Source organism: Ceratotherium simum, chromosome 17 (genome assembly GCF_057802395.1).
Source record: "Ceratotherium simum simum isolate JZ-2026a chromosome 17, ASM5780239v1, whole genome shotgun sequence".
NCBI lineage: Eukaryota > Metazoa > Chordata > Mammalia > Perissodactyla > Rhinocerotidae > Ceratotherium > Ceratotherium simum.
In genome coordinates this window covers 55,383,325-55,395,354 of record NC_141916.1, presented here as the reverse complement: position 1 = coordinate 55,395,354, position 12,030 = coordinate 55,383,325, and positions in this window count along the sequence as shown.

The following is a 12,030-nucleotide window of genomic DNA, read 5'->3' as shown; positions in this document are numbered from 1 at the left end:
CTTTCTCATTTACCCCTTCGTCTATCTTGCCCTTGGAATACAAATGTGATAGCTGAAATCTAGCAGGCGTCTTGAACTCAGAGGACATGGGCTACCCTGGGTATGCTACATGGAAAGTTAGAAGGAGCCTGAACCTGGTGTCGAGAGCTATAACACCAGTCCCGAAGTGTTTAGCTCTGGCGTTTTCTATGTAGTAGAAACGTAAACTGTCTTGTTTAAGCTATTGTGTTTTTTTTTTCTGTTGTTTGTTTTATTTTGTTTGGATTTCTGTCCATTGCAGCAAAACCTAATTCTACTTGATAAATCTAGCAATAAATCTCGCAGTCTTTGCCAAGGGCCTCTGTATGTGTGTCTTGGAGCAATCTTCAACACTCAGCCAGGCAGTTTACAGCTCTGCCTTAGCCTTCATTTCTACTTGCACACAGCCTCAAAGGCAGCCAGAAGTGAAAACATAAGGCCATTTCACATCTTTCCTGTACATGTGTATATCCTTGTGCATCCATACAGCCTTCTAGACATTCAGAGATATGTTGGAGCTTTTCAAGGCCCTATTGACATCTCATTTCCCAGCTTTTCCTTTTAAGCTGAGAGTTACTCTACGCTTTGCCCCAACTGTTATCCATGACCTTATGCAGCCATAAAGTTAAAATACTTGCCCATAATTGTTTCAACCAGTGCTGTCCTTCCCTTCCCCTGCCTCAGTGAGCGTGGCCTGTAAAATTCAAATGAGGTATGGAGACTGGGCATACTCCATTTCCGCATTTTGTACTCTAGCTGTAGCATTCATTCCATTTGGTTTTCCCACCTGGACTTTCTTTCTCTCGCTATTCTTCTCAGTAGGAGAATTGCTTGTAGACAGATTGAAAGAATATGTAACAACCAGAGTTTTCTTTTACTGGCCTCTATAATAACAACAAAAACTATTGTTTCATTATTTCGTTCTCTCTCAGACAATGTGCTGCTCTGTACTGGCATGAAGTTGTGGTTACACAGAGTGTGAAAGCTTGCAGTTGACACTGGGTGTCCAAAGTACAATTTCCCTGAGACCTGTATCTGCTCTTTATTGCTTTACCCAAGCTCCATCCCAAGTAAGAGTTGGGTTAAGGGAGGAGTAGATCCATTCACTCTGCACATTCACATAGTAAAGGTTCTGAGACATTCTACTCTAAAGAAACCTATGCAACTTTGCTTAGCACGGTATCTCCTAAAACTTTTTGATCACTGAAACTATTTTATTTCTGATTAACAGAATGGTACTCAACCCGGGCAATACTACCTGCCTAGTTCTGCAAATCTGGGGGGCATTTTGGTCACAACATCTGGAGGCTCTATTGCCTTTAGAAGGTGGGGACCAGGGATGCTAAACATCATGTAGTATGAGAACCAGTCTTTCCCACTTATTGAAAGTTATCCCACTCGAAATGCCAGTAACACTTCTGTAGCATACAACACTTATTCATACTTTAGGAGTACTAATCTAGGCCAACCTCCTCGTGGTACCGATGAAGACAGGCCCAGGGAGGGGAAACAACATGTGTAAGATCACACAACTGAGTCCACGGTCCGAGTCGGTACTGGAACCAGCTCTCCTTTCCCCTCATTCAGTGCTCACCCTCAGCACCACCTTGTCTTTATTACACTGATACTATCACACTTGAAGAAAGAACAAAAACTAAGTTGCATCCTTTATATCCCCCTAACAAAATACCTTTCCACTGCTTCAGTGTCTATCTGACTTCTTCAAAACGTTATCTACCATCTCTATAACCTTTCTCTCCCACCAAACTTGTCTTGGGAGAGAATTCTCCATAGATATGTAACACACGCTTCTGATTGAGAAAGTTTAATGCTGCACTCCTCCAAGAGGCTTTGCATTTTAATAGAATGTAATTCAATGCAATCCAACAAATATTGAGGGAGCCCTTTTGTGTGTGATGAGTCCTCAACAAAGAATTGTCCCACCTTTCTTTAAAAGGGTTCAAGGAGGAAGAAGCCTCAATTCTTGCCCTGTAGAAGCATACAACTGACAGACCTCAGTTGAAAGAATGAGGCTGTAACCGTAAGAAGGGAGATTTGATGGAAGGAAGTAGCCTTGAAGGAAAAGTTGGCTCCTCAAATCACCCCAGTAGATGACTGGTTGTCTTACCTGTCAGGTTCTCTCGATTTCCCATGGCGCAGAAAACAAGAGGTTAGTATGGCCACAACAAACACAAAAGACAATCTTATGGATAGGGGCAGGGGTAGAGCAAGGATCTGTAGTTAGACTCTGGGAAACAAAGGAACGCCATCCAACAAAATAAATCTTCTAGCCAGTACCTCTTAGGAAAATATTCCCTCTGGGCCCATTGGGTCCACGTCATGGAACATTCCATGGTAAAGGCCTTGTCTCCCATGGGGTGCCTGCCAGGACATGTTTCAGTCATTCACATTCCCCAGGGAGGCAGAGGAAAGTGAGGAAGTAAGTCCTCATTCTGGTCAGATCTATGACAATACTTCCAGTGGAGGTAGGAACCCATTTTCTGGTACTAGTGGTTTTGCCTTCCCACTACACAGGTGGTCCTAAGAAAATCATGAATGCGCCTGGATCTGCAGCTTCTTCCTGCACAGTATCCTGACCTCTGCCTTCTCTCTCTTTCTTTTCTCCTGATAATGCTCACCACCGTGAGCTTCTTCAGGGCATGTGCAGAAGCATCTCTTCTGGGCTTGTTCAATTTAGATAGAACCATAATTTGGACACTAATATTTCTTCATTTCCCTCCATAGAAATGCATTAGTACATTAATGGTCTGAATTGTTTACCTATGATAAAAGTGGTCCACTCTAAAATGTTTGTGACTTGTGCTCACATCTCTTGGGGTTCAAGTATTTTATACTTGAATGAATGACCAGCACAGCTTTAATGGCAGTCACCATGACAGGCAGTGAGAGAGATATTTGGGGAAAAGAGCAGAGGCTTTTCCTGGTATGTTTCAGAACATACCATATAGCCACTGCCTATTTGCTTCTGTGGAAAGGGATCTCTGGATACTGGGATGGTGACTGGAGAAGTCTCAAAAGGGTCTGTGGCCTTGAAGGAGTTGAAAAGAGTGAGAGAACCAATCATGTTTTGTGCCACCTTAAAAGTTAAGAAGACACACCTCAGTTCAACACTTTTGATGACTTTAAGCAAATTTATTTCTGGATTCTCCCACTCAACCCTCTAATACAGTTATAATTACTCTTTTAAAAATTCTTGAAAGCTACTTTAAAATTTAATTCAATTGTGTTTGATATCATGCTTTGTATGATTTCAACTCTCTTAAATGTACTGACTTTTGTTTATGGTCCAGAATACGATTTATTCTGGTGAATTGTTGATGTGCACTGAATGTGTATTCTGCTGGTTGTTGGGCAGAGTGTTCTATAAATGTTAGTTAGGCCAATTTGGTTGATAGAGTTATGTTTCAATATCCTTATTTTGTGTCTGCTTATTCTGTCAGTTACTGAGAGAAGAGTGTTGAAATATCTCTAGTTACAATTGTGGGGAATAGAAAAAATGACTTCTTCAAGTAGATCTTGGAATTTACGCTTTGTAAGATAAGATCCCAAAGAGTTTAGTTCCACCTAATTAGTGATAATTTCTTTAAAATAATAAATAGAGTATTCCTTCTAAGAATGACCTTAGATATATCTTTCATTCTTCCCATTTTCTGAAAGAAAAAACTGAAGCCCAGAAAGAAGTCACTTGCTCAGCTGGTTCTTAGCAAAATCATGTTTGAAATTCAGATCTCATGACTCCCAGTCCAGGGTATTGATCTGAGGGAAAAAAATTACCCATATACAAAATCTTTGGGTTGGAAGTGGTCTTTAAAAGGACGTAGAAATCATAGTCATCCTAATTTAGCCTCCCATGCTATATAGATAAAATATCTGATGTTTCTTATAGCTTCAGTTTGTAAGCATTTGAGCATTTTCTTTAAAAGGCAGCTCAATTTGTGAGAATAGTACACCATTATTGGGCAGGTTTGATTATTAGAAAATCTTCCTTTTGTAGTACTGAAATCTGCCTTCTTATAATTTCTTGAACCTCTTGAACCTTCCTATTTCTTGGAAAATAGATGAATCAGATTCCAGGCTGCTCACCATGCCAGTTCTTTCCCTCTGCATGCTCTCCTATTTGTCAATGTCCCTCTCAGAATGTGGCTTGCAAAAGAAGACAAGGCGACAATCCAGCTGTGGTCTGACCAGTGCAGGGTGCAGTGGGGCCATTGTCTCCTTTGATCTGTTCTCTTTACTTCTATTAATAGAGCCCCAACCAATATGTTTGGCTTTCTTGGCAGCTGCATTCCTGAGCTTATGGTCAATGGGAACACCAAATTTTGTAATTTTTTTTTAATTGACAACTAATAAGCCAAGTTTCCTTTATTTTTTGTTTACATAGTTGATTGCAGGAATTTATGTTAAAAATTCTATCTTTTAGCTTTTAGTTAACCATTTCTAGCTTTTGAGAATGTTTGAATCCTCATCTTGTTATCTGAAGTGTTCGTCTTTCTTGCTATATACCTTACACTAATTTGATAAACAACCCTTCTATGCTTTTGTAGAAATCGCTGAAGAAGAGACAAGCAGGACACGATACAGGTGGGCACGGGTCACGGCACAAATGACCACTGTTCACGTTGATTGATTATAACTGTTAATCCACGTGCAGTACTCAGATACAATCTTTGTTTCTCCATTTTTTTTTTATTTGTTTTTCTAATATGGCTATCATGAAAGACTATTAAACGCCTTTCTGAAATGCAGATACTCTATATAGCTATGGCATTCTTTTGATTTACTGCCTGATAATCATTTTTTAAAAAGAAAATAGGGTTAGTTCTGCATGGCCAGTTCTCAGTGAACCCATATTAGCTTTTAGTGATCATCTCTTTGTAAATATTAACTTACAGATCTCCTGAAGGCAAATAGCTAGGGCACCCAATGCCAAAAATATAAAGCCAAAGCCAGAAAAAAAAAGAATTTTTTGGAAGCAGAAGGAACCAATGTTCTTCCAGCAACTTCCTGCTTAAACCTCTGTTGATAGAGAGTAACATACGGAACTCTGTTTAGGGGAGAGGGGATCGGCAGATTGTATAAGTCAAAGGCTTTTGAAGGTATTGGGAGGAAAGAGTTAGTGGAGTCTTTGTGAATGATGCAGGCACCTTCCAGGAGAGCGCGAGACAAGCTGGGACTTGCACCAACTCTGTCCTTTCCAAAGCACTAAACTTTCCCTCCCTCTCACTCCCTCTCACTTGTCACCATTCTGCCTGCAGCACTTGGAGTCAACTCTAGCCTTTTTAATAAGACAGTTTGGAAGAGAGACAAGACTTTTCAGTCTGAGAGATAAAAATAAAAATGTCAGTGATCAGAATTTCCACATATGGTCTCAAATGATAGATGAAATTTAAAGCTGGCAATCGTCCCGAGTTGGAAGGACGTAGGCAGCGAAGGCTGGAAGGAGGTTTAGGGTTTTGTTTTGTTTTTTCCCAAGTGATAATGGACTATCCCCAAACACAGAAAACTCTTTCCTTTTTAAGGGCAGCGAAGGTTGCCAAGCCTTGTGCATTTGCAGCCAACCTGTTCAGAGACATTTTGCAGCCCCTCCTCCACCTCTGTGAATAGGTTTTCCCAAAATTCCAGGAGGGAGTCCTCTACAGACTGCCCATCTGTTCTCAGGCATGTAGGGAATCTGGGTAACAATTACATTTGGGAATCACCTGTTGGATCTCCGGAAGAGAGACCACACTTCTGTGCCGAGCCTTTGGAGATTTCTTTTTCTCTGAGACAGTTCTGTCTTTGGGTGTGGTTAGAGATTAGGAGGAAAGATTAGAAGGGGGAGGGAGGGATTTGCATCTCAGCTGAGAAGAGTCAAAGCTCAAGAAATGTTGGTTTTTGCCCTGACACAAGAGATGAACACATTTCCAAAGCTGAAGCTCATAGGAATACTATGATCTATACTCTTGGAGCTCTGCATGTGAGCCCATGAGACCCTGGCTCTGCTAGGAATGTACTGTATCTTTGGGTAAGTCATTCCAGCCTCAATTTACTCACCTGAAAAATGAAGGTGAACAATATGATATTTAAATAGACTTTCTGCTTTAAAATTCCATTTCAAGTTCTAATTTGAAGAATTCTGAGACTAAAATATGTTCTGGGCCAGTAGTTCTCAAACCTGAAAGTGAATCAGCTGAAAATCTTGTTAAAACACAGATTTTTGGACCCTATAACCAGAGTTTCTTATTTATTGGTCTATGAGGGGACCTGAGAATTTTCATTTCCAATAAGTTCTTGGTGCTTATGCTGCTACTTTAGGGACCACACTTTGAGAACCTCTCATCTAGACCACAAAACACCCAGATGAACTCCCAGCAGGTTAATGGTCATGCTTGGGAAGCCGTTATCCACAGGTTTGACCTCAGAACCTAGTTAGCAAGAGACGACTTCAGGGGCTGTACTCAGACTCGAATGTGTTCAATGATCTGGGAGTGGGGAATTGAGAAGAAGAGCAATCAGGGGTCTGAAACTGCACTTTGAAAGATGTTATCAGAATTTAAGAAAATCCCACAGATGCCAGGAGTCATTGATAGTGTCCATAACCCAGCCCTGGCCTTACAGATCCATTACTCTCAGCAAAGCCTAGTCAAAGAGAGTGTGTGATCCAGTAGAAGCCCAGCCCCACTGCTGAGAAAACACCCTGTTGAAGGCAGATCAGTATCATCTTCTCCCTACATAAAGGACAGCTAATCGTAGTGCCTTTTCCTGTTAAAGTACTTCTGCAGCCGTTATCTCAACTCTGTGAAACAGCCCTGAGAGATAGACACAAAGACAATTATCCCCCTTGGGAGTGGGCTGGGAGATCACTTGCCTTTGTTGAGCCATCAAAGACAAGACCTAGGAGTCGTTTTACCAGCAAGGCAGATGGGTATGTGTGGAGACATGCACAGTTTCTTCCTAAAAGCCTCGTATAACCAGGAAATTGATGTGGTTCAAGACATAGTTTATGCCCTTATTCAGCTTCATTCTGACCATGGCCATGTTAATAACCCAGTCTAAGCAGCCGAGCTAACTGGGTCACAAACAGTGTTAGCAAGTTGTCATGGGTCATAGGGGTCTTACGTGCTTGAGCTGGGGTTAGCAAATGGATTCCTCAATAGAATCACTATAGAGACAAAAGACAGAAACCTTTAGAGAACTTGTGCTTTTAGACCACTCTGCTTCCTGGTTAAGTAGTAGTCCAATACTACTAAGTCCAAGTTACTATGCCATAGGAGGAAAAACAAGTCCAAACTCAAAATAGGGGAAGAAGTTCTGGTTTCTTGAGAAACATCTCAAAGTCATTTAACAAGGATCTACTGAGCATCTATTATTTGCCAGGCATTGGGGAAATACTGATGAATAAGACAGGCATGATCCTTGATGCTCTGATGAAGCTTACAGTTTAGGGAAGGAGACATAATTTAGCCAAGTAAGCCCGCAAATCATTAATCACAGCTGTGATAAGTGTCATGTTAGAGAACAAGGAATCCTAGTAAAGTATAATACTGTAGTTTTCAAAGCTAACCTGATTCTGGGATATAGAAATAGAAATCAAGATGTCAACAATTATCATCCATAATTCATCACACGAGGCCTTGCCTCAATGCAGAATCCTGTGGGAGGGGCAGCATGGTGTGACTGACTGTGGCAGGGCTCATGTTCCTTTTAAAAAATGGCATGTAGAAGCTTTAGGTCAATCCTTGTTTCACCTCCTGCCCTAGATAGATCTTGGCCAGAACCTGGGCTCTATGACCATTTAAGGAGAAGCTGAAGTGAGATCTGGAAAGACCTGGGAGAGGTTGAAAGAATTAGAAAAAAGGGTAAAGAAACTTAAAACAGCTCAAGAATTGGAGAGTCATCTGACTTGCTCTTCCTCTTATTGGAGGATGATGGCTTCTCTTCTCCCATCGGACGCGCGGATATGACTGAATGTCTCGGTCTGTGATAACGGGGGATTTCAGGGATTAAAGCAACAACAACACACATTCATTTCTTTTTTTTTTTTTTTTAAGATTTTATTTATTTATTTTTTCCCCCCAAAGCCCCAGTAGATAGTTGTATGCCATAGCTGCACATCCTTCTAGTTGCTGTATGTGGGACTCGGCCTCAGGATGGACAGAGAAGTGGTGCTTCGGTGCGCACCCGAGATCCGAACCCGGGCCACCAGCATCGGAGCGCGCTCACTTAACCACCAAGCCACGGGGCCGGCCCAACACATTCATTTCTAAAGTACGGTTTTGTTTCTTGGGGACCTTAATTCAAATGGAAGGAAATACTGAATCTTGAAGAATTACATTAAGAATCTAGAACAATCTTTATGATTTGAACATGGAAGGATCCACTTGAAAACGACATAAGATTGAGCTCTTGGGTGGGAAGGGCACTGAGAGGCTCACTTCGTGCACTGCCCACCTCCAGGCCAGGCCATTGTTGCATCATTCCAAGCAGGGAGATGACACTACCCTGCCACCTAACACGCTGGGACAACTTTCAAGGGACCAGTGATTCTAGGAATGTCTCTACCCGAAATTTGCTACTTGGGATGCCATAAAGAGAACTACAGGGCTATGCCCTCAGTTTAGCACTTTACCTAAAGTTAAAGTGCAAGTGTCACCAAAGGATACTACTGTCTATTAATATCATAGCAGGAAGTACTTTATTGGATCCTTTCCAATCAGAGCTAGTGGAGAGCAAAAGGGAAAGGCCACATACCTGGGAAAATGTAATGTGGGAGAGAAAAGAAGGACAAAGCCTTGGTAGTGTGGAGGAGCAGGATTCCTGAGTGAAGGAGAGGGCAGTGGGTGCTGTTTTGAAGCATCTGCTGATTTCCATGATGTAAATACTCCCACCATGGCTAATTTCAAGCTGCCAATGTGATGTCAACTGGCTCACAAAATTCCTGGAAATTAACAATTGGTTTGTGTTCACTGCTGAGTAACCGTGGGCTCTAGCACACTGCTGGGGGTCTCCACAAGTGGGCAGAGAGGCATTGCAAGGGGATATAGCATATCTCCAAGTGTAGACCTGGCCCACAGTGCCGGTCTGAAGCTCTCAGACTGTATTGAGATCCCCCTGTGTTGAGGGCAGGAGGGGTACTGGGGCCTGGGTGGCCCAGGTAAACTGGGTGAGACTGAAACTACAGATGGGTGAAAAGTTTGGTGGGCCCCTAATTAGACTGAATCTCCCCATCTACCTTTGTAACCATCACGTAGAGAGGCAATCCCAGCAACAACAGCATTAAAGAAATTATAAAATGATTGCTGCTTATATCCTGAAAGAATGCTTCTTAGCATGGGGATACCCATTCGAAGACAATGCCCTGGAATCACAGAGGGAAAGTGACAATGAGAAGAAGGGAGGGTGAGGCCAGCTGTTCCCCTTTGTGGGGGAGGCAGGGACAGGCAGGGTTATTAAAAGCTCCATGACATACTTTGGCTTTGGCGGTGAGGTTATGTCTCAGCCTGTGGGATCACTCCCTTCAGAGCAGATTGGGAAGACATCAGTGCCAGCCTGGTCAAGTTATTCATGTCCATGGGGCCTAATCCTGCTACATATGTTCTCTCTTTGATAAAGGCCTGCATTATGTCTCCAAGCTTGATTTTTCCGTTTCAGATGGGGCAAAAAGAATGATCCTTCAGAATCTAGGCAGAATTGTGCAGTGGGTAAATGCTTTGCCCTTGATCTCCCATCTCCCTTTCAATAGATTTCTCCAGGCAACTTGAAGCCAGCATCCTCCTGTTGCCCAGCTGCCCGGGGCTCCACGCTCTGGACCAAAGTTCTTAGCTGTATTTCACAGAACTCCTTTGCCCTTCCATCCAATGCTTCTATTTTATTTCTTATAGCCTCATAATTATTTTTTTCCTAATTTCTATGATGAGTGAAATCTCTGTGAACTATTTCACATTAAGGGGTTAATGGCAGGTTTTGACTTAAGGAATCACCCCCTCCCAGAAGTATTTGTAGTTTTACAAAGCTTTAACACTAAAGAAGGATTCTAGTATGGTAGAACTTCTGGCTGTACGGCAGATAAATGGCAAGATGGTTTGGGAAAGGATTTTGGTGTTCCCACAAATCATATCATATGAGTAAACACGTAATCCCTTATGTCGTTCCAGCCCTGGTCCACCTAACAGGGAGTGGCATCCAGTCATTTACTAGTAGGTCCAAATAAGTACATCAAGCATAGGCTACAGTTGGCTCCTTTAATGGGGATGAAATGAGGTCCTAAAATGGCCCCAGTTCTTCCATTGGGTCCAAAGACCAAGAAGAGACCAAGAGAGAGAGTTAGGAAATTTAAGAATGTGTCACTAGTAAATCCCTTCCTGTGGGAACAGGACACTAGGCAGAATGGGAAGGAGAATTTGCCTTGGACATGAACATTGCGTGCGGCTCAGACTTGTGACTGTCTTTGTCAAAGATTCTTCAACCTGGTTTGGGGCTGAGACACACCCATGATACTGCAATGTTCTCAGGACACACCTACCTCTCTTGACCAACACACATAGCCAGTCATGCACTCAGACCCATCACCTCCCCTCTGCTCTACCCAAGCCCTGTTCAAGACAGAATCACCTGAGCAAGGCTGAGCAGGGCTGATGCTCCAGAATGCACTGAGTGATAATAATTATAACAGCTATCACTTGTCATATGCTTACTCTATCCAGTTGCTGTGCACAAGGCTTCGTTTATATGTGATCTCATTTAATCCTTGCAACCACCCATTCAGGTTTGCATTATTATTATTTTCGTTTTACAGATGAGAAAACTGAGACAGGCTGAATAACTTGCCCAAGGGCACACAGCTAATAAGTGGCCCAGTGAGTGTAGAACCCAGGATACTATGAGTCCAAAGAAGCCTAATTTTCCCCCAAACTCCACACCCTGGGAGTAGTTCAACTCCTTTATCTCAACTAAGCTGAGCCACCACCAGCGCTCCAGGTTTACATGGCCATAGTGAACTGCAATCTGATTCACAGTAGAGTCAAATAGGTCCCACATCCAGAAGAGAAACCAAAACCTTTAGATAAACAAAACCTTTGCTAGGCTTTACCGTAAGGTTCCAGAAGTTTTCTTATCTGGAGGCAAATGCATTTGAAATATCTGGCTGCCTTCTCACCTAAAAATTTGATTTGCAGACAATATGAGAAGAGCGTCAAGATAGACGGAGGCAATCTAAATAATCCCTAAAGGGCTTCAAAATGATCTGAAGTCCTTTTTGGGTGCTAATATCCTGGACACCAGCTGCGCTTTCCATCCTAGACTTGGCATCTTCATGAAAGTGTCTCAGCAGACAGTGGCAGAAACAGGGGCCCTTCTTTCTATTTTAACATAGATCTTTACTTGTTTCTTGACTTTGTATTGGGTGCACCTAATTTTTATTCAACATTTGGATACCAGGACTGTGATCAATTAGCTAGCAAGAGCAGAGCTGAGACAGTTGCTGCTACCGTAACGAGAGAAGCACAGTCGGAGGGGCCTTGTCTCACCTCCTCTTTCATGTGTATACTTCCTGACTTCAACACTCAGCAAAGCCTTGGAATGAAGAATAAAGGATTCAAGAGATAGCAGCTCCCAAAAGGCTAGAGCTAGAAATGATATCCAAATTCCACCTGGTCCATTTAATAAATGCTTATTTACTATAAGAACTTGAAATTCAACTTATTGTATTGGGTTCTGGGTTAATGCCAAAACATATGGGACATAGTCCTTATCCTCAGGGGGCTTCCCATCTTGTTGGGAAGATAAAATTTTCAAATAAAATGATATAGACATGGGTAATACCAGATAACTAAAACTATACAAGGCACATACAAGAATGAGGAGTATATTAGGAGTTCAGAGAGTTCTAGTGTTAGAAGGCGCTTTGCAGAAGAGCAGAGCCAGAGAAGGATAAAGACAAGGAGGATGGCAAAGGCCATCTTCAGCCAAGCTTATTTCCTCATGCCAACCATGCTAATTCCATTGAGTTTTAGC